The 27851-nt window shown below is 53.3% G+C and overlaps 1 protein-coding gene across 1 annotated transcript in view; it reads left to right on the top strand.

Moving 5' to 3' along the window:
• The first annotated feature begins 367 nt into the window (after positions 1 to 367).
• The window catches only part of tfr2 (transferrin receptor 2), a 157712-nt gene continuing 130228 nt past the window's right edge, over positions 368 to 27851 (top strand). The window contains 1 exon segment of the mRNA XM_085977382.1: positions 368 to 419. The gene's annotated coding sequence lies outside the window, so the exon portion shown is untranslated.

The following is a 27851-nucleotide window of genomic DNA, read 5'->3' as shown; positions in this document are numbered from 1 at the left end:
GGCCCTAGTTTTTTGTCTCCTCTCACTCGTGGAAACACCTTCTCTACCTCGACTCTATCGAACCCTTTCATAGCCTTAAAGACCTCTCATCAGGTCACCCCTCAGCCTTCGCTATTCTAGAGAATGAAAGGGTTTGACCCTCGATGAGACTGGGGCAGCTCCTGCCGACCTTATCCCCGCTTAGATCTATCGCGAACTGTGTGGATCCTGACCAGATCAGAGAAGAGCAGTACGAGTGCTGGGGCACCGAGGGTTAATCAGCTCAGGCCATGCGTGGGAGGAGCCCTGGGCTGGCTCAGCTAATGGGATTGGCCGTCAGCGACTGGGGGGGGGGGGGGGTGTGGGGGATAGGGGCTAAGCTGCTTCATCTAGTGGCACCTCTGGCTCGGAGTGACAGTCGGACTCAGGGACAGAGAGTGGTGAGTACTCCTTTAATTCACCATTACGTGAGCGGGCAAAACTGCGGCAGACGGCGTTCAAGGTGGGCACGTGGCCCACAGAAAGTTAGATCAGAGTATTTTCGAAATGGCGAGAAGCTGGGAACTGAGAGATTTTAGGGGTCCAAGTATGGTAATAAGTAAAAACTAGCGGGCAGGAACAAAAATATAATGAAAAAGGCGAATGGCCTTTATTTCAAGAGGACTGGAATACAAAGGGGTGGAGTTTAGACTTCAGTTATATAAAGTTCTGGTCAGATCCCAATCTGGGGCACTGCGTTCAGTTCTGGGCCCCGCACCTCAGGAAGGACATATTGGCCTTGGAGGGGGTGCAGGGTAGATTCACCAGAATGATACCCGGGGGGCTAAAAGGATTAAATTATAAGAATAGGCTTGTATTCCCTGGAGTGTAGGAGATTAAGGGGTGATCTAATTGAGGTGTTTAAGATGATCAAAGGATTCGATAGGGTAGGGAGAAACGATTTCCTCTGGTGGGGGGAGTCCAGAAGAAGGGGGGCATAACCTTAAAATTAGAGCCAGGCCGTTCAGGGGTGATGTCAGGAAGCACTTCTTCACACAAAGGGTAGTGGAAGGTGTACAGGGCACAATTTCAAAATTTGCAGATGACACAAAACTTGGAAGTATAGTGAACAGTGAGGAGGAGAGTGAGAGACTTCAAGAGGACACAGGCAGGCTGGTGAAATGGGCGGACACGTGGCTGGTTAAATGAGCAGACACGTGGCTGGTGAAATGGGCAGACACGTGGCTGGTGAAATGAGCAGACACGTGGCTGGTGAAATGAGCAGACATGTGGCTGGTGAAGTGAGCAGACACGTAGCAGGTGAAATGGGCAGACACGTGGCTGGTGAAATGGGCAGACACGTGGCTGGTGAAATGGGCAGACACGTGGCTGGTGAAATGGGCAGACACGTGGCAGGTGAAATGAGCAGACACGTGGCTGGTGAAATGGGCAGACACGTGGCAGGTGAAATGGGCAGACACGTGGCTGGTTAAATGGGCAGACACGTGGCTGGTTAAATGGGCAGACACGTGGCTGGTGAAATGGGCAGATATGTGGCAGGTGAAATGGGCAGACACGTGGCTGGTGAAATGAGCAGACACGTGGCAGGTGAAATGGGCAGACACGTGGCTGGTGAAATGAGCAGATATGTGGCAGGTGAAATGGGCAGACACGTGGCTGGTGAAATGGGCAGACACGTGGCAGGTGAAATGGGCAGACACGTGGCTGGTTAAATGAGCAGATATGTGGCAGGTGAAATGGGCAGACACGTGGCTGGTGAAATGGGCAGACACGTGGCTGGTGAAATGGGCAGACACGTGGCTGGTGAAATGAGCAGATATGTGGCAGGTGAAATGGGCAGACACGTGGCAGGTGAAATGGGCAGACATGTGGCTGGTGAAATGGGCAGACACGTGGCTGGTGAAATGAGCAGATATGTGGCAGGTGAAATGGGCAGACACGTGGCAGGTGAAATGGGCAGACACGTGGCTGGTTAAATGGGCAGACACATGGCTGGTTAAATGGGCAGACACGTGGCTGGTTAAATGAGCAGACACGTGGCAGATGAAATTTAACGCAGAAAAGTGCAAAGTGGTACATTTTGGTAGGACGAACAAGGAGAGGCAATATAAACTAAAGGGTACAATCCTAAAGTGGGTGCATGAACAGAGAGATCTGGGGGCATGTGTGCACAAATCGTTGAAGGTGGCAGGGCAGGTTGAGAAAGCAGTTAATAAAGCATACGGGATCCTGGGCTTCATAAATAGAGGTATAGAGTACAAAAGCAAGGAAGTTATGATGAACCTGTATAAAACACTGGTTCGGCCCCAACTGGAGTATTGTGTCCAATTCTAGGCACCGCACTTTAGGAAGGGTGTGAAGGCCTTAGAGAGGGTGCAGAAAAGATTTACAAGAATGGTTCCAGGGATGAGGGACTTCAGTTAGGTGGATAGACTGGAGAAGCTGGGGTTGTTCTCCTTAGAGCAGAGAAGGTTAAGAGGAGATTTGATAGAAGTGTTCAAAATCATGAGGGGTCTAGACAGAGTAGATAGAGAGAAACTGTTCCCATTGGTGGAAGGGTCGAGAACCAGAGGACACAGATTTAAGGGGATTGGCAGGAGAACCAAAGGCGAAATGAGGGGAAACTTTTTTACTCAGCGAGTGGTTAGGATCTGGAATCCACTGCCTGGAAAGGTGGTGGCGGCAGACTTAATCGTGGTTTTCAAAAGGAATTGGATAAGTACCTGAAGGAAAAAAATTTGTAGGGCTACGGGGAAAGGGCGGGGGAGTGGGACTAGCTGAAGCGCTCTTGCAGAGAGCCGGCACAGGCTCGACAGGCCGAATGGCCTCCTTCCGTGCTGTAACCATTCTATGATTCTATTCTATGGCAATTTGGAACTCTCTCCCCCGAAAAGCTGTTGAGGCTGGAGGTCAATTAAAAATTTCAAAACTGAGATTGGTAGATTTTTGTTAGGTGAAGGTATTAAGGGATACGGAACCAAGTCGGGTAGATGCAGCTAAGATACAGATCAGGAATGGTCTCATTGAATGGCGGAACAGGCTCGAGGGGCTGAATGGCCTCCTCCTGTTCCTATGTCCCTGTCCTTTCACTCCGTTTCATTCTCGTCCTGTTACGAACCTCATAGGCTCTCGGGATACGCCCGAACTATTGCTAAGTCGTGCCTACGGACCGATCTACTCGGATCCCGAGAGGCCCAGTGGTCCGGTGAGGGCAGTGGAGCTCGCGGCCCACCTCGCCCGCACTCGCTGTGCGTGTCGTGTGAACAGGTTTAAAAACAAATATGTATCTCTGGCTGAGTTGGCAGCTCCCAGCCTGGATGGTGGCGGTGGGGGAGGGGGAGGGGGAGGGGAGGTGTGACCATTGGCCTCAGGGGACCCCTGGGTAGGTAGGGGGTGGGGGAGCAAATTAGCCAGGCTTTCTGCTCCCGGTCGCTATCCAGTACCCCAGACCTGTGTGTGTGTGTGTGTGTGTGTGTGTGTGTGTGTAGAGCGGGCCATGGCGTGATCGGAGTAGGCCGCGATGCCCCCCAATGTCAAATAGCCGACCAATGCTCACTCTCTGTGCTCACACATGGAGAATGGCCACTCGGACAAGGTGGCTGTTGATCCCCGTGGAACTGTTCCCTACCAAGGGTCAATGCTGTCTGGCGGGGGGTGGGGGAGGAGGGGTTGGGGGCAGGGGTGATGGGGGGGCGGGAATAAATGGACACACTCCAGCTTACTTCTTGATGCCTCGTGGATCTCTGTGACCCTGCACTGTGTGGTCTTGGCGTACACTGAAACTGTTCTCGATCCTTGTTTTCAAATCCCTCCATGGCCTCGAACCCTCCCCTCCCAATCTCTTTAACCTCCTCCAACCCCACAACCCCCCGAGATCTCTGCGCTCCTCCAATTCTGGCCTCTTGAGCATCCCCAATTTTAACCGCCCCACCATTGGCGGCCGTGTCTTCAGCTGCCTGGGCCCTAAGCTCTGGAATTCCCTCCCTAAACCTCGCCGCTTCTCTCTCTCCTCCTGATGCGATGCCCCCCAAAGCCAAATAGCCGACCAATGCTCACTCTCTGGGCTCGCACATGGAGAATGGCCACTAGGACAAGGTGGCTGTTGATCACCGTGGAACTGTTCCCCATCAAGGGTCAATGCTGTCTGGCGGGGGGTGGGGGAGGAGGGGTTGGGGGGGGAATGAATGGACTCACTCCAGCTCGCCTTTTTATGCCTCGTGGATCTCTGTGACCCTGCACTGTGTGGTCTTGGCGTACACTGAAATTGTTCTCGATCCTTGTTTTCAAATCCCTCCATGGCCTCGAACCCTCCCCTCCCTATCTCTTTAACCTCCTCCAGCCCCACAACCCTCCCAGATCTCTGCACTCCTCCAATTCTGGCCTCTTGCGCCTCCCCGATTTTAACCGCCCCACCATTGGCGGCCGTGCCTACAGCTGCCTGGGGCCCTAAGCTCTGGAATCCCCTCCCTAAACCTCTCCGCCTCTCTCTCTTTCCTTTAAGACGCTCCTTAAAACCTACCTCTTCGACCAAGCTTTTGGTGGACCCATATCTCCTTACGTGACTCGGTGTCAATGTTCTATCTGATAATCGCTCCCGTGAAGCGCCTTGGGACGTTTTACCAGGCTGAAGGCGCTATATCAACGCAAGTTGTTGTCGTCGTCTCTGCACCTACGAGATAGGACTCTCTGTGGTGAGGTTTGCTGACGCCCTCTCGGAGTCTGGCCTCCACCCCTGGGAGGGCGGGCGTTAACCCTTCGGGGGCCTGTTGGCTTCCACGAGATTTTATTTGCCGTGCTTGTTATTGAAACTGCCCTGAGCCACAGCTTCCATTGGCCTTGTGATGTGGCCTTAGTGCCAAGTCCTCGTTAGTATAGTGGTAAGTATCCCCGCCTGTCACGCGGGAGACTGGGGTTCGATTCCCCGACGGGGAGAAGCCAATTTTTTGATCAGCCATGATCTCATTGAATGGCCCAGCAGGCTCGAGGGGCCGAATAGCCTACTCCTGCTCCTATCTTCTATGTGGTGAGTGGGATTGGGAAACTTTGGGAAACAGTGTCCAACCGATCCAGTCATGACAGCAACTGGCACTTGAACGCACAACCCCCAGGTTGCTAATCCAGCACCATAACCAATAGTCAATCGCACCCAGTAAGTTATCCTAAACTTGGTTGGACCACACTTGGAGCACTGTGCACAGTTCTGGTCTCCCTGTTACAAATAGGATATAGAGGCGCTGCAGAAGGTACAGACAAGATTCACAAGGCTGATACCAGAACTGAGAGGTTATAATTATCAGGAAAGACTGAACAGGCGGGGGCTTTTTTCTCTAGAAAAGAGGAGGCTGAGGGGGCGACCTGATAGAGGCCTTTAGGATTGTGAAGGGGGTTCGATAGGGTCGACGTAGAGAAGATGTCTCCACTTGTAGGGGGAGACCAGAACTAGGGGCCATCAATATAAGATAGTCAGTAATAAATCCAATAGGAAATTCAGGGGCAACCTCTTTACCCAGAGAGCGGTGAGAATGTGGGGCTCGCTACCACAGGGAGTGGTTGAAGCGAATAGCAGAGATGCCTTTAAGGGGAAGCTGGATAAACACACGAGGGAGAAAGGAATAGAAGGAGATGCTGATGGGGTGAGATGAAGAGGGGTGGGAGGAGGCTCGTGTGGAGCATAAACACCGGCACGGACCAGTTGGGCCGAATGGCCTGTTTCTGTGAATTCTGTATAATTCTATGCAAATTACTCAGTTAGATGTTTTCACAGTTCAAGTTTGAGAATTTCATCCATCCACTATTATAATTTACAGCTGTAGTGTCAGCCGTGGTTCAGTGGGTCACACTCTCGCTCGCCTCTGAGTCAGAAGGTCGTGGGTTCAAGTTCCACTCCAGAGACTTGAGCCCATAATACAGGCCGGCACTCCCGGTGCAGTGCTGAGGGAGCGCTGCACTGTCGGAGGTGCCGTCTTTCAGATGAGACGTTAAACCGAAGCCCCCGTCTGCTCTCTCAGGTGGACGTAAAAGATCCCACGGCTACTATTTCGAAGAAGAGCAGGGGGGGGAGTTCTCCCCGGTGTCCTGGGGCCAGTAGTTACCCTTCAACCAGCATTAACAAAAACAGATTATCTGGTCATTTATCACATTCCTGTTTGTGGGAGCTTGCTGTGCGCAAATTGGCTGCCGCGTTTCCCACATTACAACAGTGACTACACCTCAAAAAGTACTTAATTGGCTGTAAAGCGCTTTGAAGCGTAGAAAAATAGGAGCAGGAGTAGGCCATTCGGCCCTGCGAGCCTGCTCCGCCATTCAATATGACCATGGCTGATCCTCTATCTCAATACCATATTCCCGCTCTCTCCCCATACCCCTTGATGCCTTTTGTGTCTAGAAACATGGGACATCCTGGGGTTGTGAAATGCGCTGTATAAATGCACGTTCTTTCTTTCTGCTCCGATATCCCGCTGGCGCTGGATGTGAGGAATTCGGGCCTGGTAGAGCTTTGCAAAGTCATCTGGAGTGTACCAAAGGTCGCTCTTAACAGCATGCGTCACTGAGGACTCTGTGATCCAGCTGCTCATTGACTGGCGTGAGAGGCCAGCATGACTCAGTAAAGGCACACATTCGCCCAGTCCTTTCGCAACACCGCGCACTGTGCCGACTGATGGATTCCCATCCACCCCCCCTCCTTCACCCCACATATCCTTGAAGCCCACACGGCTTTGCGTTGTGTTCGGGCTTCTCGAGTGATGGTCGCCGGGCGTTAGTTTGCGCTGTGCTGACGCCATCGCAGAGTTTGGTTGCAACTGTTACATTCACCGAATAATGAGACCGTTCCTACTCTTGGCTCGTGGTTTGCGGTTTGCGGGAGCTTGCTGTGCGCAAATTGCCTGCTGTGTTTCCCACATTACGACAGTGACTACACTTCAAAAAGTACTTCATTGGCTGTAAAGCGCTTTGGGACATCCAGAAGTCGTGAAACGGTCCTAATACCCAGCACCTCGCTCCCGATACCCAGCGCCTCGCTCCCGATACCCAGCACCTCGCTTCCGATACCCAGCACCTCGCTCCCGATACCCAGCGCCTCGCTCCCGATACCCAGCGCTCCCGATACCCAGTGCCTCGCTCCCGATACTCAGCGCCTCGCTCCCGATACCCAGCGCCTCGCTCCTGATACCCAGCGCCTCGCTCCCGATATCCAGCGCTCCCGATACCCAGTGCCTCACTCCCGATACCCAGCGCCTCGCCCCCGATACCCAGCGCCTCGCTCCCGATACCCAGCGCCTCGCTCCTGATACCCAGTGCTCCCGTTACCCAGCGCCTCGCTCCCGATACCCAGCGCCTGGCTCCCGATACCCAGCGCTCCCGATACCCAGCACCTCGCTCCCGATACCCTGCACCTCGCTCCCGATACCCAGCGCTCCCGATACCCAGCACCTCGCTCCCGATACCCAGCGCTCCCGATACCCAGCACCTCGCTCCCGATACCCTGCACCTCGCTCCCGATACCCAGCGCTCCCGATACCCAGCACCTCGCTCCCGATACCCAGCGCCTGGCTCCCGATACCCAGCGCTCCCGATACCCAGCACCTCGCTCCCGATACCCAGCACCTCGCTCCCGATACCCAGCACCTCGCTCCCGATACCCAGCGCTCCCGATACCCAGCACCTCGCTCCCGATACCCAGTGCCTCGCTCCCGATACCCAGCACCTCGCTCCCGATACCCAGCGCCTCGCTCCCGATACCCAGCGCTCCCGATACCCAGCACCTCGCTCCCGATACCCAGTGCCTCGCTCCCGATACCCAGCACCTCGCTCCCGATACCCAGCGCTCCCGATACCCAGCGCCTGGCTCCCGATACCCAGCACCTCGCTCCCGATACCCAGCGCTCCCGATACCCAGCACCTCGCTCCCGATACCCAGTGCCTCGCTCCCGATACCCAGCACCTCGCTCCCGATACCCAGCGCTCCCGATACCCAGCACCTCGCTCCCGATACCCTGCACCTCACTCCCAATACCCAGCGCCTCGATCCCGATACCCAGCACCTCGCTCCCGATACCCAGCACCTCGCTCCCGATACCCTGCACCTCACTCCCAATACCCAGCGCCTCGCTCCCGATACCCAGCGCTCCCGATACCCAGCGCCCAACTCTAGGTCAGTGAGGACGGGGGGGTGATGGGTGAAAGGGACTTTGTGCGAGTTATGAAACCGCCAGCAGAGTGTTGGAAGAGCTCAGGTTTACAAGATGGGTGGCCGGCCTGGAGAGCATTGGAATAGCACAGCTCAAATTCTGGCCGGATCAAATCCCTGAGCCACTGAGAAGGGTACAGAAAACTCAATGGAAAATAGCATTCAGATTACGGATTCCAGCTCCGGCTTTGATCGTCTAAAACACAGCTTCCGCCACAGGTGACCGGGAGTTCAGAGGTTAAAGGTCCTGTTGACGGTTTACCTTGCGCTGTTTATTTACCTCAATTCCTTCGGATCGAAGGGGCCAAAATCCCCAAAGGTGAAGGTTGCCCCTCCCCGCTAGTTTACAGGTCATGTCAACCCCGCCCCATTGGTGATATCTCGCCAACCAAACATCACGTCGAGAGAGAAGAGCCTTTCCAAAGTGCCACTGACCGTAAGAACTGGTGACGGGTGCGAGGCTCGAAAACCTCCCACTAACTCCCAAATGACAGCTCGATTGATTTTTCACCCTCTGTAAACTTGAGCTCATCCAGAACTCCGCTGCCCCGTGACCTAACTCGCACCGAGCCCCGATCACCCAGCACCCACTGTGCTCGCTGCCCCGTGACCTAACTCGCACCGAGTCCCGATCACCCACTGTGCTGGCTGACCTACGTTAATTCCCGGACCGGCAACGCCTCGATTCTAAAATTATCATCCTTGTTTTCAAATCCCTCCATGGCCTCACCCTCCCTCCCTATCTCTGTAACCTCCTCCAGCCCCACAACCCTCCCAGATCTCTGCGCTCCTCCAATTCCGCCCTCTTGAGCATCCCCAACTTTAATCGCTCCACCATTGGCGGCCGTGCCTTCAGCTGCCTGGGCTCTAAGCTCTGGAAATCCCTCCCTAAACCTCTCCGGCTCTCTTTCCACTTTTAAGACGCTCCTTAAACCCTACCTCGTTCCTGTCCTAATACCTCCTTATGTGGCTCGGTGTCAATTTTTGTCTGATAATCGCTCCTGTGAAGCACCTTGGGACGTTTTACTATGTTAAAGGCGCTATATAAATGCAAGTTGTTGTTGTCGATAGGACGTCATCACTATGGAGTAGAACAGGCAACACAACACCCAGTAAGGATCTAATTGTCAATTTGATATCTTAATATCACTCCTCCCATCCAAGCCCATACCATCAACACCTGCCCTGACTGATGTAAGAAAACTACTAGGCACTTGGTCTAAGCGTTAAATAAAGCTTTAATCAACTGTTTTACAACATGGAGGTCTAGTTGTGTCCTTCACTAGTTCCTGTTAAGAATGTCCTGCGCAAGCTGGGCCCGTGCCCGAGTATTTATATTCTCCCTGGACAGCGCCACCCGTAGGCCGCTCAGTATTATTTCATAAGTCTTTCTTTAATGAATGACTGATTCATGTCACTGACTACAGTTGCCAACTCTGGTTCGACGTACACCTGGAGGTTTCATCACATGACCTCCGACCTCCAACCTCCCCCCCCACCATACTCCCGCCATTGGTCGCCCAACACGTTCATCTTCCCGGCGACCCACCGTTCACGTGCCGATTGGGAAGACTCTTCTTTACCCGATTAGATAATTCTCGGTCAAACAGCCCTCTTTCCCCATCTCCAATATTTTTAGAACGAATAAGCCCATGTTTTCAAAGAAAATGGAAAAAAAGAATACACAATTCTTTAGGTAGATTTATGCCCCTGTGATTTTTTTTCTCCCGGGCGTTGCTCGCAGAAGTGTTCTGGCGATTAACCTTCAATTCCCGGAGACAATCCTGCAGGGTTGGCCATCCTAGTCCTATCGCTGCTCAGAGTGGACTAGTCCAGCACCCATCCGACTGCAGCCCAAGGGATGGGATACATTGAGACCAGATCCAACACCTATCCTACCACGCCTATCCTACTGCAGCCCAAGCGGATGGGATAGGGTGAGTGCAGGACCAGCACCCTTCCAGCCTGGAGCCCTCGTTGGTACCTAATGGGAATGATTGAGATGGAGTTTGGTCCATTGAGATTCTGTATAATGGGAAGGGAGTTTGGTCCATTGGGATTTTATACAATGGGAGTGAATGGGAAGAGGTTTGGTCCATTGATATTCTATACAATGGGAGTGAATGGGAAGGGGTTTGGTCCATTGGGATTCTGTACAATGGGAGTAAATGGGAAGGGGTTTGGTCCATTGGGATTTTATACAATGGGAGTGAATGGGAAGGAGTTTGGTCCATTGGGATTCTGTACATTGGGAGTAAATGGGAAGGGAGTTTGGTCCATTGGGATTCTGTACAGTGGGAGTGAATGGGAAGGGGTTTGGTCCATTGGGATTCTGTACAATGGGAGTAAATGGGAAGGGGTTTGGTCCATTGGGATTTTATACAATGGGAGTGAATGGGAAGAGGTTTGGTCCATTGGGATTCTATACAATGGGAGTGAATGGGAAGGGGTTTGGTCCATTGGGATTTTATACAATGGGAGTGAATGGGAAGGGGTTTGGTCCATTGGGATTCTGTACAATGGGAGTGAGTGGGAAGGGGTTTGGTCCATTGGGATTCTATACAGTGGGAGTGAATGGGAAGGGGTTTGGTCCATTGGGATTCTGTACAGTGGGAGTGAATGGGAAGGGGTTTGGTCCATTGGGATTCTGTACAGTGGGAGTGAATGGGAAGGGGTTTGGTCCATTGGGATTCTTTACAATGGGAGTGAATGGGAAGGGGTTTGGTCCATTGGGATTCCGTACAATGGGAGTGAATGGGAAGGGGTTTGGTCCATTGGGATTCTGTACAATGGGAGTGAATGGGAAGGGGTTTGGTCCATTGGGATTTTATACAATGGGAGTGAATGGGAAGGGGTTTGGTCCATTGGGATTCTGTACAATGGGAGTGAATGGGAAGGGGTTTGGTCCATTGGGATTTTATACAATGGGAGTGAATGGGAAGGAGTTTGGTCCATTGGGATTCTATACAGTGGGAGTGAATGGGAAGGGGTTTGGTCCATTGGGATTCTGTACAATGGGAGTGAATGGGAAGGGGTTTGGCCCATTGGGATTCTATACAATGGGAGTGAATGGGAAGGGGTTTGGTCCATTGGGATTCTATACAATGGGAGTGAAGGGGAAGGGGTTTGGTCCATTGGGATTCTGTACAATGGGAGTGAATGGGAAGGGGTTTGGTCCATTGGGATTCTGTACAGTGGGAGTGAATGGGAAGGGGTTTGGTCCATTGGGATTCTGTACAGTGGGAGTGAATGGGAAGGGGTTTGGTCCATTGGGATTCTGTACAATGGGAGTGAATGGGAAGGGGTTTGGTCCATTGGGATTCTTTACAATGGGAGTGAATGGGAAGGGGTTTGGTCCATTGGGATTCTGTACAGTGGGAGTGAATGGGAAGGGGTTTGGTCCATTGGGATTCTGTACAATGGGAGTGAATGGGAAGGGGTTTGGTCCATTGGGATTCTGTACAGTGGGAGTGAATGGGAAGGGGTTTGGTCCATTGGGATTCTGTACAGTGGGAGTGAATGGGAAGGGGTTTGGCCCATTGGGATTCTATACAATGGGAGTGAATGGGAAGGGGTTTGGTCCATTGGGATTCTGTACAATGGGAGTGAATGGGAAGGGGTTTGGTCCATTGGGATTCTGTACAATGGGAGTGAATGGGAAGGGGTTTGGCCCATTGGGATTCTATACAATGGGAGTGAATGGGAAGGGGTTTGGTCCATTGGGATTCTGTACAGTGGGAGTGAATGGGAAGGGGTTTGGTCCATTGGGATTCTGTACAGTGGGAGTGAATGGGAAGGGGTTTGGTCCATTGGGATTCTGTACAATGGGAGTGAATGGGAAGGGGTTTGGTCCATTGGGATTCTGTACAATGGGAGTGAATGGGAAGGGGTTTGGTCCATTGGGATTCTGTACAATGGGAGTGAATGGGAAGGGGTTTGGTCCATTGGGATTCTGTACAATGGGAGTGAATGGGAAGGGGTTTGGTCCATTGGGATTCTGTACAATGGGAGTGAATGGGAAGGGGTTTGGTCCATTGGGATTCTGTACAATGGGAGTGAATGGGAAGGGGTTGAGGCCATTGGGATTCTATACAATGGGAGTGAATGGGAAGGGGTTTGATTGAATTTGAAGTTGACATATTTTATAGTCAAGACCATGTTGCTAACTCACTGGAGGTGGTTCTAAGACAATGATACTCCTTGAGGGCCAATTAACACCCGTCGCCTTCGCCTGGAATCTTTGGGAGGTTTACTACTACCTCCATTTATGCTCCGCCTGTGAGACAGCGACTGACCCAGGGATCATTCGTTACATAGGATGACACAGTATGTACAGCACAGAACAGGCCATTCGGCTCATGCCAGTGTTTGTGCTCCACACGAGCCTCCTCCCACCCCTCTTCATCTCACCCCATCAGCATAACCTTCTATTCCTTCCTCCCTCGTGTGTTTATCTCGCTTCCCCTTAAACGCATCTCTGCTATTCGCCTCAACCACTCCCTGTGGTAGCGAGTTCCACATTCTCACCACTCGCTGGGTAAAGAAGGCAGAGAATCATAGAATAGTACAGCACAGAAGGAGGCCATTCGGCCCATCGAGTTTGCGCCGGCTCTTTCGAAGAGCAATCCAGTTAGTCCCACTCCCTCGCTCTTTCCCCATATCCCTGCAATTTTTTCTCCCTCTAGTATTTATCCAATTCCCTTTTGAAGGCTACTATTGAATCTGTTTCCACCGCCCTATCAGGCAGCGCATTCCGAATCCTGACCACTCGCTGCGTAAAAAAGTTTTTCCTCATGTCGCCTCTGGTTCTTTTGCCAATGACCTTAAATCTGTGCCCTCTGGTTATCGACCCTTCAGCCATTGGAAACAGTGGGGGGGGGGGTCTAGAACGAGGGGTCATGGTCTCATATTGAGGTCAAGGATCAGCCATGATCATATTGAATGGCGGAGCAGGCTCGAAGGGCCGAATGGCCTACTCCTGCTCCTATTTTTCTATGTTTCACTTTATTTACTCTAACTAAACCCGTCATGATTTTGAACGCCTCGATCAAATCTCCTCTTAGCCTTCTCTGCTCCAAGGAGAACAACCCCGGCTTCTCCAGTCTATCCACCTAACTGTAATCCTTCAACCATGCTAGTAAATCTCTTCTGCACCCTCTCCAAAGCCTTCACGTCCTTCCTGAAGTATGGTGCCCAGAATTGGACGCAATATTGACGTATGAGGAGAGATTGGGTCGATTGGGCTTATACTCGCTGGAGTTTAGAAGAATGAGAGGGGATCTCATTGAAACTTATAAAATTCTAACAGGACTAGACAGACTGGATGCAGGAAGGATGTTCCCGATGGTCGGGGAGTCCAGAACCACGGGTTACAGTCTAAGGATAAGGGGTAAGCCATTTAGGACAGAGATGAGGAGGAATTTCTTCACCCAGAGAGTGGTGAACCTGTGGAATTCTCTACCACAGAAGGCAGTAGAGGCCAATTCATTAAATATATTCAAGAAGGAGTTGGATATATTTCTTAAGGCTAAAGGGATCAAGGGGTATGGGGAGAAGGCAGGGACAGGGTACTGAAATTGGATGATCAGCCATGATCTCATTGAATGGCGGAGCAGGCTCGAGGGGCCGAATGGCCTACTCCTGCTCCTATCTTCTATGTTTCTATGTTTCTATATTCCATCTGGGGCCGAACTAGTGTTTTATATCGGTGTAGCATAACTTCCTGGCGAGGGAGGGAAGGGAAGAGTCGGAGATGGGCCGTGTGGAGGCGAGGGAAGGGTGGAAATTGGAAGCAAAGTTGATGAAATTGTCTTAGCACCTACCCAGCAAGGAGTTCAGTGTGCCGAGAAAAGACAGATGCAAACCAATATCCCGTCAGTCTGTGGTGCGATATTCTCAAGAGGGCCCCCTCCTCCCCCACCCCCACCAGCAAATCCATTGACAACCCGGTCAACAGTTACAGAGTAACAGTGTTCTCGGAAACCCAGTCACCGTGTGTGCACCACCCATCTCCAGAGAAGGTTGCTCCCTTGGATATCGGGCTGCACATTGAGCAGACCTTCAGTATCGTGAGCCCTCCGCCCTCCTCCACACAGCATCTTCACTTGTGCTCCTAACAGATAGGGCAAAGGTGAAAAGGAGTTCACCACTGGTAATACTTGGTCCAGTCAAGGCTGGAAAGTCTTTTTGGCCACATTTCGATTCAATAAAGAGGAACCGGCAAGGGTTGTGAAACTGGGCAACGGTCAGCGGGCATGGCGAAAGGGCCAGGACAAAGTCATGAGTTTTTTAAATTCGTTCCTGGGATGTGGGCATCCCTAATTGTCCTTGAGAAGGCGGTGGTGAGCCGCCTTCTTGAACCGCTGCAGTCCGTGTGGTGAAGGTGCTCCCACAGTGCTGTTAGGGAGGGAGTTCCAGGATTTTGACCCAACGACGATGAAGGAACGGCCGATATATTTCCAAGTCAGGATGGTGTGTGACTTGGAGGGGAACTTGGAGGTGGTGGTGTTCCCATGCGCCTGCTGCCCTTGTCCTTCTAGGTGGAAGAGGTCGCGGGTTTGGGAGGTGCTGCCGAAGAAGCCTTGGCGAGTTGCTGCAGTGCATCTTGTAGATGGTACACACTGCAGCCACGGTGCGTCGGTGGTGGAGGGAGTGAATGTTTAAGGTGGTGGATGGGGTGCCAATCAAGCGGGCTGCTTTGTCCTGGATGGTGTCGAGCTTCTTGAGTGTTGTTGGAACTGCACTCATCCAGGCAAGTGGAGAGTATTCCGCCACACTCCTGACTTGTTGTTAAGACGTACAACTGGTCAGTGTCCAGCGGGCATGGTGAAAGGGCCGGGACATGGTAATGAGGGGGTCGGCAGGGTGTGAAACTGGGCAGCATTGAACAGGTACGTGAGAATGTTGTCAACTGGATGTATTGATCCAGGACTGGCACAAGACACCGCAAGCTCAGTCACTGGAGTACTAAACGTGGCACGAGAAGGTCGTAGTGCAGAGGTCGCCATCTCTGGATGGATGTATTCACGGAAGTTTTATCACACGAAACTCGCAGCTCTAATCGCCCTGCCTGGTCAAACAACCTTTTCCCCTGAATTTCGCGGGAGGCGTTAGCGCTAGGAGCTTGGCGCCCCGTTAGCGCCCACCCGGGGCATTAACGGGAGGCACAAAGCAACCCAATTTTTTCCCTGGTCTTTCAACACGAGTAAATAATTGTGCTAAATTTTAAAATTCTCATCCTTATTTTCAAATCCCTTCACGGCCTCGCCCCTCCCTATCTCGGTACCTCCTCCAGCCCCACGACCCCCCTGAGATATCGGCGCTCCTCCAATTCTGGCCTCTTGCACATCCCCGATTTTAATCGCTCCACCATTGGCGGCCGTGCCTTCTGCTGCCTGGGCCCTAAGCTCTGGAATTCCCTCCCTAAACCTCTCCGCCTCTCTCGCCTCCTTTAAGTCGCTCATTAACACCTGCCCCTATGACCAAGCTTTTGGTCACCTGTCCTAATACCTCCTCATGTGGCTCGGTGTCAGATTTTGTCTGATAATCGCTCCGGTGAAGCGCCTGGGGAACGTCGTTAAAGGCGCTATATATTACACTTCAAAAGTACTTCATTGGCTGTAAAGCGCTTTGGGATGTCCTGAGGTTGTGAAAGGCGCTATAGAAATGCACATCTTTCTTTCTTTGATAAATGCGAGTCGTTGTTGATTATGAAGTTCGGCGGAAATTTCCGGCAGAGAATACCCGTCGGCACAGTGCGCTGCCACATCAGTGACGACGCGAAGCCATAGGACAGGAGCTTTACCTCCAGGCTCGTCTGTTACAAGGCTGTCTTAATTAACCGATTACTGAGACTAGAATCATAGAATCACAGAAAGTTACAGCACGGAAGGAGGCCATACCCTACTCAGTGTCCTACCATTTAATGTGTATTCCCTTTCCTTGTTAGCCCTCCCCACCAAATGCACAGGTGGAAGAACAGAAAAGTGTTTACTGGGTGCGATCCGAGTCCCCGGCGAGCTTTATGCAGGCAGCGCGAGGAATGATAACAAGCCAGCAGAGGAGCAGCAGGAGCAGAGTGAGAGCTCCCCTCCCTTCAACCTGCTTTATCAGAGGGGGCCCAGTGCTGGGTGAGGCCCCCGCTCCCAGCTGTGGATAGCGATCCTCCTCGTATCAGGCAGCTGGCGTGTGGCGTCCAACCCAAAAAAAAAAACCAACCACGGAGTGTTGAACTCCCGAATGCAAAAGAAAGAAAGACTTGCAATTTATACCGTGCCTGTCTTGTTTTACACACTTTGTATAAAACTAATAAATTGCAGGACAACGGAGTATTACAGTCTGAACTCTTTTATGAAGCATCAGGTCTGTGATCTCAATCATACAGCACAGTGGGGACAAGATGGAGTTAGGACCCCGTAGCCTGGGTCTTCCAGAACAATAGCAGTCCTTACAGATGCCTGCGGGCCAATGATAATTCGATATGCAAATGTGACAGTGCCCGTCACGGCCTCCGGGCCTGGTTGCTGCAACGTCAGCTCAGGGAGTTGCTCCTGCGCGCCCAAGTGTCAGCCCCTGCTCAGTTGGTAGCGCCCTCGCCTCCCCAGTCCGAGGGTGCGTTTAAGTGAGGGAAGTGAGTGTGGGGGGTGGTGGGGGGGGAGAAGGGGAGGGGGAAATATCTGAGGGGAAAGTGGGTGAGGAGAGGCGATCGACTGTGGGATAGGGGAGGGACTGTGGACGAGGAGGTATCAGTGAGGGGACAGACTGCGGGGGAGGGGTATCGGTGAGGGGGACAGACTGTGGGGGAGGGGTATCGGTGAGGGGGACAGACTGTGGAGGAGGGGTATCGGTGAGGGGACAGACTGTGGGGGAGGGGTATCGGTGAGGGGACAGACTGTGGGGGAGGGGTATCGGTGAGGGACAGACTGTGGGGGAAGGGTATCGGTGAGGGGACAGACTGTGGGGGAGGGGTATCAGTGAGGGGGACAGACTGTGGGGGAGGGGTATCGGTGAGGGGGCAGACTGTGGGGGAGGGGTATCGGTGAGGGGGACAGACTGTGGGGGAGGGGTATCGGTGAGGGGGACAGGCTGTGGGGGAGGGGTATCGGTGAGCAGACAGACTGTGGGGGAAGGGTATCGGTGAGGGGACAGACTGTGGGGGAGGGGTATCGGTGAGGGGGACAGACTGTGGGGGAGGGGTATCGGTGAGGGGACAGACTGTGGGGGAGGGGTATCAGTGGGGGGACGGACTGTGGGGAGGGGTATCGGTGAGGGACAGACTGTGGGGGAGGGGTATCGGTGAGGGGACAGACTGTGGGGGAGGGGTACCAGTGGGGGGACGGACTGTGGGGGAGGGGTATCGGTGAGGGACAGACTGTGGGGGAGGGGTATCGGTGAGGGACAGACTGTGGGGAGGGGTATCGGTGAGGGGGACAGGCTGTGGGGGAGGGGTATCGGTGAGGGACAGACTGTGGGGGAGGGGTATCGGTGAGGGGGACAGACTGTGGGGGAGGGGTATCGGTGAGGGGACAGACTGTGGGGGAGGGGTATCGGTGAGGGACAGACTGTGGGGGAGGGGTATCGGTGAGGGGACAGACTGTGGGGGAGGGGTATCAGTGGGGGGACGGACTGTGGGGGAGGGGTATCGGTGAGGGACAGACTGTGGGGGAGGGGTATCGGTGAGGGGGACAGACTGTGGGGGAGGGGTATCGGTGAGGGACAGACTGTGGGGGAGGGGTATCGGTGAGGGGGACAGACTGTGGGGGAGGGGTATCAGTGGGGGGACGGACTGTGGGGGAGGGGTATCGGTGAGGGACAGACTGTGGGGGAGGGGTATCGGTGAGGGGGACAGACTGTGGGGGAGGGGTATCAGTGGGGGGGGGGACTGTGGGGGAGGGGTATCGGTGAGGGGACAGATTGTGGGGGAGGGGTATCGGTGAGGGGACTGACTGTGGGGGAGGGGTATCGGTGAGGGGACAGACTGTGGGGGAGGGGTATCGGTGAGGGGGACAGACTGTGGGGGAGGGGTATCGGTGAGGGGACTGACTGTGGGGGAGGGGTATCGGTGAGGGGACAGACTGTGGGGGAGGGGTATCGGTGAGGGGGACAGACTGTGGGGGAGGGGTATCGGTGAGGGGCCAGACTGTGGGGGAGGGGTATCGGTGAGGGGGACAGACTGTGGGGGAGGGGGTATCGGTGAGGGGGACAGACTGTGGGGGAGGGGTATCGGTGAGGGGACAGACTGTGGGGGAGGGGTATCGGTGAGGGGGACAGACTGTGGGGGAGGGGTATCGGTGAAGGGGACAGACTGTGGGGGAGGGGTATCGGTGAGGGGGACAGACTGTGGGGGAGGGGTATCGGTGAGGGGGACAGACTGTGGGGGAGGGGCATCGGTGAGGGGACTGACTGTGGGGGAGGGGTATCGGTGAGGGGGACAGACTGTGGGGGAGGGGTATCGGTGAGGGGGACAGACTGTGGGGGAGGGGCATCGGTGAGGGGACTGACTGTGGGGGAGGGGTATCGGTGAGGGGGACAGACTGGGGGAGGGGTATCGGTGAGGGGGACAGACTGTGGGGGAGGGGTATCGGTGAGGGGGACAGACTGTGGGGGAGGGGCATCGGTGAGGGGACAGACTGTGGGGGAGGGGTATCGGTGAGGTGGACAGACTGTGGGGAGGGGTATCGGTGAGGTGGACAGACTGTGGGGAGGGGTATCGGTGAGGTGGACAGACTGTGGGGAGGGGTATCGGTGAGGTGGACAGACTGTGGGGAGGGGTATCGGTGAGGTGGACAGACTGTGCGGAGGGGTATCGGTGAGGTGGACAGACTGTAGGGAGGGGTATCGGTGAGGGGGACAGACTGTGGGGGAGGGGTATCGGTGAGGTGGACAGACTGTGGGGAGGGGTATCGGTGAGGGGGACAGACTGTGGGGAGGGGTATCGGTGAGGGGGACAGACTGTGGGGAGGGGTATCGGTGAGGGGGACAGACTGTGGGGAGGGGTATCGGTGAGGGGCACAGACTGTGGGGAGGGGTATCGGTGAGGGGGACAGACTGTGGGGAGGGGTATCGGTGAGGGGGACAGACTGTGGGGAGGGGTATCGGTGAGGGGGACAGACTGTGGGGAGGGGTATCGGTGAGGGGGACAGACTGTGGGGAGGGGTATCGGTGAGGGGGACAGACTGTGGGGGAGGGGTATCGGTGAGGTGGACAGACTGTGGGGAGGGGTATCGGTGAGGTGGACAGACTGTGGGGAGGGGTATCGGTGAGGTGGACAGACTGTGGGGAGGGGTATCGGTGAGGTGGACAGACTGTGGGGAGGGGTATCGGTGAGGGGGACAGACTGTAGGGAGGGGTATCAGTGAGGGGGACAGACTGTGGGGAGGGGTATCGGTGAGGGGGACAGACTGTGGGGAGGGGTATCGGTGAGGTGGACAGACTGTGGGGAGGGGTATCGGTGAGGTGGACAGACTGTGGGGAGGGGTATCGGTGAGGGGGACAGACTGTGGGGAGGGGTATCGGTGAGGGGGACAGACTGTGCGGAGGGGTATCGGTGAGGGGGACAGACTGTGGGGAGGGGTATCGGTGAGGGGGACAGACTGTGGGGAGGGGGTATCGGTGAGGGGGACAGACTGTGGGGAGGGGTATCGGTGAGGGGGACAGACTGTGGGGAGGGGTATCGGTGAGGGGGACAGACTGTGGGGAGGGGTATCGGTGAGGTGGACAGACTGTGGGGAGGGTATCGGTGAGGGGACAGACTGTGGGGAGGGTATCGGTGAGGTGGACAGACTGTGGGGAGGGGTATCGGTGAGGGGACAGACTGTGGGGAGGGGTATCGGTGAGGGGACAGACTGTGGGGAGGGGTATCGGTGAGGTGGACAGACTGTGGGGAGGGGTATCGGTGAGGGGGACAGACTGTGGGGAGGGGTATCGGTGAGGGGGACAGACTGTGGGGAGGGGTATCGGTGAGGGGGACAGACTGTGGGAGGGGTATCGGTGAGGGGGACAGACTGTGGGGAGGGGTATCGGTGAGGGGGACAGACTGTGGGGGAGGGGGTATCGGTGAGGTGGACAGACTGTGGGGAGGGGTATCGGTGAGGTGGACAGACTGTGGGGAGGGGTATCGGTGAGGTGGACAGACTGTGGGGAGGGGTATCGGTGAGGTGGACAGACTGTGGGGAGGGGTATCGGTGAGGGGGACAGACTGTAGGGAGGGGTATCGGTGAGGGGGACAGACTGTGGGGAGGGGTATCGGTGAGGGGGACAGACTGTGGGGAGGGGTATCGGTGAGGTGGACAGACTGTGGGGAGGGGTATCGGTGAGGTGGACAGACTGTGGGGAGGGGTATCGGTGAGGGGGACAGACTGTGAGGGAGGGTATCGGTGAGGGGGACAGACTGTGCGGAGGGGTATCGGTGAGGGGGACAGACTGTGGGGAGGGGTATCGGTGAGGGGACAGACTGTGGGGAGGGGTATCGGTGAGGGGGACAGACTGTGGGGAGGGGTATCGGTGAGGGGGACAGACTGTGGGGAGGGTATCGGTGAGGGGACAGACTGTGGGGAGGGGGTATCGGTGAGGTGGACAGACTGTGGGGAGGGGTATCGGTGAGGGGACAGACTGTGGGGAGGGGTATCGGTGAGGTGGACAGACTGTGGGGAGGGGTATCGGTGAGGGGGACAGACTGTGGGGAGGGGTATCGGTGAGGGGACAGACTGTGGGGAGGGGTATCAGGTGAGGTGGACAGACTGTGGGGAGGGGTATCGGTGAGGGGGACAGACTGTGGGGAGGGGTATCGGTGAGGGGGACAGACTGTGGGGAGGGGTATCGGTGAGGGGGACAGACTGTGGGGAGGGGTATCGGTGAGGGGGACAGACTGTGGGGAGGGGGTATCGGTGAGGGGACAGACTGTGGGGAGGGGTATCGGTGAGGTGGACAGACTGTGGGGAGGGGTATCGGTGAGGGGACAGGCTGTGGGAGGGGTATCGGTGAGGTGGACAGACTGTGGGGAGGGGTATCGGTGAGGGGGACAGACTGTGGGGAGGGGTATCGGTGAGGGGGACAGACTGTGGGGAGGGGTATCGGTGAGGGGACAGACTGTGGTGGAGGGGTATCGGTGAGGTGGACAGACTGTGGGGAGGGGTATCGGTGAGGTGGACAGACTGTGGGGAGGGGTATCGGTGAGGGGGACAGACTGTGGGGAGGGGTATCGGTGAGGGGGACAGACTGTGGGGAGGGGTATCGGTGAGGGGGACAGACTGTGGGGAGGGGGTATCGGTGAGGGGACAGACTGTGGGGAGGGTATCGGTTGAGGTGGACAGACTGTGGGGAGGGGTATCGGTGAGGGGACAGGCTGTGGGGAGGGGTATCGGTGAGGTGGACAGACTGTGGGGAGGGGTATCGGTGAGGGGGACAGACTGTGGGGAGGGGTATCGGTGAGGGGACAGACTGTGGGAGGGGTATCGGTGAGGTGGACAGACTGTGGGGAGGGTATCGGTGAGGGGACAGACTGTGGGAGGGGTATCGGTGAGGTGGACAGACTGTGGGGAGGGGTATCGGTGAGGGGACAGACTGTGGGGAGGGGTATCGGTGAGGGGGACAGACTGTGGGGAGGGGTATCGGTGAGGGGACAGACTGTGGGAGGGGTATCGGTGAGGGGACAGACTGTGGGGAGGGGTATCGGTGAGGGGACAGACTGTGGGGAGGGGTATCGGTGAGGTGGACAGACTGTGGGGAGGGGTATCGGTGAGGGGGACAGACTGTGGGGAGGGGTATCGGTGAGGGGGACAGACTGTGGGGAGGGGTATCGTGAGGGGACAGACTGTGGGGAGGGGTATCGGTGAGGGACAGACTGTGGGGAGGGGTATCGGTGAGGGGGACAGACTGTGGGGAGGGGTATCGGTGAGGTGGACAGACTGTGGGGAGGGGTATCGGTGAGGTGGACAGACTGTGGGGGAGGGGTATCGGTGAGGGGACAGACTGTGGGGGAGGGGTATCGGTGAGGGGACAGACTGTGGGGAGGGGTATCGGTGAGGGGACAGACTGTGGGGAGGGGTATCGGTGAGGGGGGACAGACTGTGGGGAGGGGTATCGGTGAGGGGGACAGACTGTGGGGAGGGGTATCGGTGAGGGGGACAGACTGTGGGAGGGGTATCGGTGAGGGGGACAGACTGTGGGGGAGGGGTATCGGTGAGTGGGACAGACTGTGCGGGAGGGGTATCGGTGAGGGGGACAGACTGTGGGGAGGGGTATCGGTGAGGGGGACAGACTGTGGGGAGGGGTATCGGTGAGGTGGACAGACTGTGGGAGGGGTATCGGTGAGGGGGACAGACTGTGGGGGAGGGGTATCGGTGAGGGGGACAGACTGTGGGGGAGGGTATCGGTGAGGGGACAGACTGTGCGGGAGGGGTATCGGTGAGGGGGACAGACTGTGGGGAGGGGTATCGGTGAGGTGGACAGACTGTGGGGAGGGAATATTTTGAGAACCTTTTGGTGTGTTCAGTTTAATGATGGGGAATTATCGAGCTCCTTTCAATGAACAATTTCATTACAAGTACAGGAAACTTTCTTTTATCTGGGACCGACGTGGTGCAGGTTCATCAAAAATTCCGGATAACCGAACGCTATAGTAAAAGATACGGAGCTGAGAGCTCCGTATAAAGCAACAAACCCTGTTGCTTAGCAACAGCTTCAGAACAATGGCCACAAGTTGCATGCGTCTCTGTAGCTTAGCAACAGCTGCAGCCATACCCTTGCACAGCAACAAATGGAGGAAGGCAGGTAATAAAAGTTACCTGAACCGACTCCTGAATTTTGCCGGTTAACCGAGATTTCCGGTTATTTAGGTGCCGGTTAATCGAAAGTTTCCTGTAAATTTCTCGAACAGCCCGATGGGTGAAAGACTTACATTTCTCTAGCAACCTTTCACCACCTCAGGACGTCCCAAAGCGCTTTACACCCAATGAAGAACTTTTTGGAGTGTAGTTACTGTTGTAATGTAGGAAACGCGGCAGGCAATTTGCGCACAGCAAGCTCCCACAAACAGCAATGTGACAATGAGCAGATAATTATTTTAGGTGTTGGTTGAGGGATAAATATTGGCCCAGGACACGGGAGATTACTCCCCTGCTCTGCTTCGAAATAGTGGCCGTGGAATCTTTTATGTCCACCCGAGAGTTTAACGTCTCATCTGAAAGGCGGCACCTCCGACAGTGCAGCACTCCCTCAGTACTGGCACTGGGAGTGTCAGCCTGGATTATGTGCTCAAGTCTCTGGAGTGGGTAGTGTAATGATATCAGCAAATAGTGATGTTATTTGCCTGTTCGATTATGATGTCTTAATAGCATGATTGCAGGTATTGATTACTTATGCCTGACCAGCAGAGGTCATGTGACCGAGAGAAGCAAGGCAGAGAGTTTTACTTTCACTTTGATTCTAGCTGCATCACAGTATAGAGTGTTCTGTAAAAAGGCTGTTAAAAAGAGTTGAATAGACTTTAGATTAAAACAACTTTCTCTTTCAAGAAATGAGTCTTTATTGAACCCAAAAAGAAATCAACACATGATGTCAGAAGTGGCTGAAAGAAAAAAAAAAAAATCTGAAGTTAGCAACTTGATGGGACAGTGCAAGCAGTTGTGGCAAGTAAGCGAAATCAGCTCTCCACAGATTAGCAAGCCAGAAGAGAACATCGTTGCTTACCATTAGAGAATAGCTAACGAAGTGAAAAAATGGAAGGTTTACACCCACCGGCGAAGCTTCAGTTGACAGGTCATGTGGCTGAAAATTGGAGAAGGTTCAAACAACTTTTAGAGTTGTATTTATCAGCAATCGGAGCTGAAGAGAAAAGTGATAATGTAAAAGCGTCACTGTTCTTACATGTCGTGGGTGATGAAGCGCTGGAGGTATATAATAACTTCACATTTGCTGTTGATGGAGACAAAATGAAGCTAGATAAAATAATGGAACAGTTTGAGGCCTACTGCATACCTAAACGCAACGTTACGTTTGAGAGGCACAAATTTTTCACATGTGTACAGAAAATCGGCGAGACTATTGATCAGTATGTGACTGAACTGAGAAACCGGAGCAAATCGTGTGAATTTGGGGGACTCACAGACTTGCTGATAAAAGACAGACTGGTGTGTGGTATTCCAGCTAATGATCTAAGGGAAAGGCTGCTAAGAGAGCAAGATCTAGACCTGGGAAAAGCCATAGCACTGTGTAGGGTTACAGAGACTGTGAAGTTGCAGGCAAAGGAGCTGTTCAGTGACAGTAGCTGCAACGTGGATGCAGTGAGAAAGAACGGATACAAACCGTTTAACAAAGAGAGCGCCAAAGTGAAAAAAGAGACGTGGCCAGCAAACGAAAATGAAAGAGACAATCGGAAGTCATGTAATCGATGCGGTACACAGCATCCACCAAGAAAGTGTCCAGCATATGGTAAAACATGCAATAAATGCAACAAAAACAACCATTATGCCCGTTGCTGTAAGAACGAAGCGCAACAAAGCAAGGTCCATACAGTAGATGAAAGCGAGATAGAGGAATTCTATGTAGATGTGGTGTCTGAAAACAAAAAAGAAGAAAGAGACTGGATGTTGACACTAAAAGTGAACGACATACACATTCCATTTAAATTGGATACTGGAGCACAAGTTAATGTGATATCAGAGACCGATTTTAAGAGAATTAGACCCAGACCAAAGTTACATAGAATACAAGTGAAAGTGACCGGATACTCAGGTACTGATATACCAGTGAAAGGAAAATGCATTGTCAAAGTAACACACAAGGACAGAGAGCACACGCTAGCATTAATCGTGGTGCCAAAGGATGTGCAAGCCATACTAGGTTTAAAAGCCTGTGAGAGACTGAACCTGGTAAAGAGAGTCCTCGTTGTGGAAAGCGAAGGAGAGACAGTCTATGATGAACTCATGAAAGAGTACAAAGACCTATTTAAGGGTCTAGGCTGCATTCCAGGAGAACGCACGATCAGAGTAGATAAAAGTATGACACCGGTCATACATCCATGTAGAAAAGTTCCGTTTGCTCTTCAAAAGCAACTGAAGGCAGAGTTGGACAGGATGGAAAGCGTGAACGTGATTCAGAAGATAGATGAGCCAACTGAGTGGGTGAGTTCCCTCGTCGTAGTGGACAAAAAGAATGGAAAGCTCAGAATTTGCCTGGATCCAAGAGATCTAAACAGAGCAATAAAGAGAGAGCACTTCAAGCTTCCTACACGTGAGGAAATCATGGCACAGTTTGCAAATGCAAAATATTTCAGCAAGTTAGATGCATCCTCCGGATTTTGGCAGATGAAGTTGGACGAAGCAAGTTCAAGACTGTGCACGTTCAACACTCCATTTGGCAGATACAGATTCCTAAGGTTACCATTTGGCATTGCCTCAGCTCCTGAAGTGTATCACAAGACTATCCATATGATCTATGAGCACCTGGAGGGAGTTGATACATCAATGGATGACATCATAGTATGGGGAACCACGAGAACTGAGCATGACGAGAGACTGAAAAAAGTGCTGGAAGCAACAAGGAAAACAAACCTGAAGCTGAATAGAGAGAAATGCCAGCTCGGGGTGACAGAACTGACATTCGTGGGAGATATCCTTAGCAGTGAGGGCATCAGACCAGATCCCAGAAAGGTGTCCGCCATTGAGAATATGCCAAGGCCACAATGCAAAAAGGACGTGCAGAGGTTTAATGGAATGATCAACTACATGGGTAAATTCATATCCAACCTCTCAGAAAAAATAGCGCCACTGAGAAGACTAACTGAAAAGAACATAGAATGGGAATGGAATCATGAGCATGAGAAGTCATGGAGCGATCTAAAGAAACTGCTCACAGAGGAACCTGTTCTGAGGTTTTATGACCCAGTGAGACCCATCAAGATATCATCAGATGCATCACAGAGTGGGCTCGGTGCCGTTCTTCTGCAACAATATGACTACTGGCAACCTATTGCATATGCATCGCGCTCAATGACAGATGCGGAGACGCGATATGCTCAAATAGAAAAGGAGCTGCTCAGCATCACATACGCCTGTGAAAGATTTCACCAGTTTGTGGCAGGACAAGCAATCAGTGTAGAGACTGACCATAAGCCCTTGATTGCATTGTTCCAAAAGCCACTGTATAGCTGTCCGCTTAGAATACAAAGAATGATGATCAGGCTGCAACGCTATACACTGAATGTTGCGTACACACCGGGTAAGCTGATGTATACAGCAGACACGTTGTCCAGAGCTGTTGATCCAAGTGAGCCCGCAAACACCACAATGGATGAAAAAGTGAACGCCTACGTGGGCATGATCACAAGTGCACTGCCCATAGCAGATGCAAAAATGGAGCTCATAAAGACTGAAACAGACAAAGATGAAACAATGAGACGACTGAGAAAAAGCATCTTGGATGGATGGCCCAACATGAAGCAAGACTGCTCACCTGACATGGCAGAGTACTGGAACTGCAGGGCGGAACTATCAGTGGTCGAAGACATCATCTACAAAGGAAGTAAAATAGTTATCCCAAAGAGTCTGAGAAAAGAGATGCTAAAAAAGATCCATGGAGGACATCTGGGAATCGAAAAGTGTAAGACAAGAGCACGAGAGGTGATGTACTGGCCACGAATGAACCAAGATGTGACAAATGAGGTGTCAAACTGCACAATATGCCTGAAATATCGAGCAAGCAATCCAGTAGAACCACTAAAGCCACACCCAGCACCAGACAGACCTTACCAGAAGGTAGGCGCTGACCTATTCGTATGTCAAGGGAAGGACTATCTTGTCGCCACAGACTATTACTCCCTGTATCCAGAGGTTTGTAGACTGTACACCACCACTGCAGAAGCTGTGATAAGAAGTATGAAAGCCATATTCTCCAGACATGGCGTGGCAAGCGAGGTCTTCACAGACAATGGACCCCAGTTTAACAATGCAAATTTCCGACACTTTGCCAAAGAGTGGGACTTTGTCCACACAACGTCAAGTCCTCACTATCCACAGTCCAATGGACTAGTGGAAAAATCGGTCCAGACAGTGAAAAGACTGATGTACAAGGCAAAAGACAGTGGAACTGACTTCTACCAAAGCATGCTTGTATACCGCACAACGCCGCTCGAGTGTGGTATGTCACCAGCCCAACTCCTGATGGGACGTCGGCTAAGGTCAAACCTACCCATCCCGGAGAACCTCCTGAAAACAAAAGAGGGGGAGAAAGTGAGGAAGTTCAAAGAACAACAGAAAGAAAAGCAAAAGTACTACTATGACAGAGGAACACAAAACCTACCTGAACTCCACACTGGTGACCAAGTAAGGTTGAAAGACAAAACAAACACATGGACTCAGAAGGGAACTGTCCTGAGTGAAGTTCAACCAAGATCATACACCATTCAGACAGATGAGGGTGCTGTTCTGAGAAGAAATCGTCGAGATCTTCTCATGGGACCAGCCACAGCAGGTCAAGAGACTGATACTGGTGAACAACCTGCTCACACAGCTGAGAACCAATCATCTGAGGCAACAACTCAGATTCAAGGACAATCAATCAGAAAATCCTCAAGACACGTGAAGCCTCCTGAGAGACTCATTGAGCAAATTTAAGGACTATTGTTAAAGAAGGAAGTAATGTTATCTTATTCTTTCTTCTAGTTCTAGTGTATTGACATATTTCATGT

This window comes from Somniosus microcephalus, unplaced genomic scaffold, assembly GCF_052327205.1.
Source record: "Somniosus microcephalus isolate GS21.2 unplaced genomic scaffold, FLI_Smic_1.0 unresolved_chr4, whole genome shotgun sequence".
Classification (NCBI taxonomy): Eukaryota; Metazoa; Chordata; class Chondrichthyes; order Squaliformes; family Somniosidae; genus Somniosus; species Somniosus microcephalus.
The sequence above is the reverse complement of the archived record's forward strand: the minus strand, read 5'-3'. Positions and strand labels throughout refer to the sequence as shown.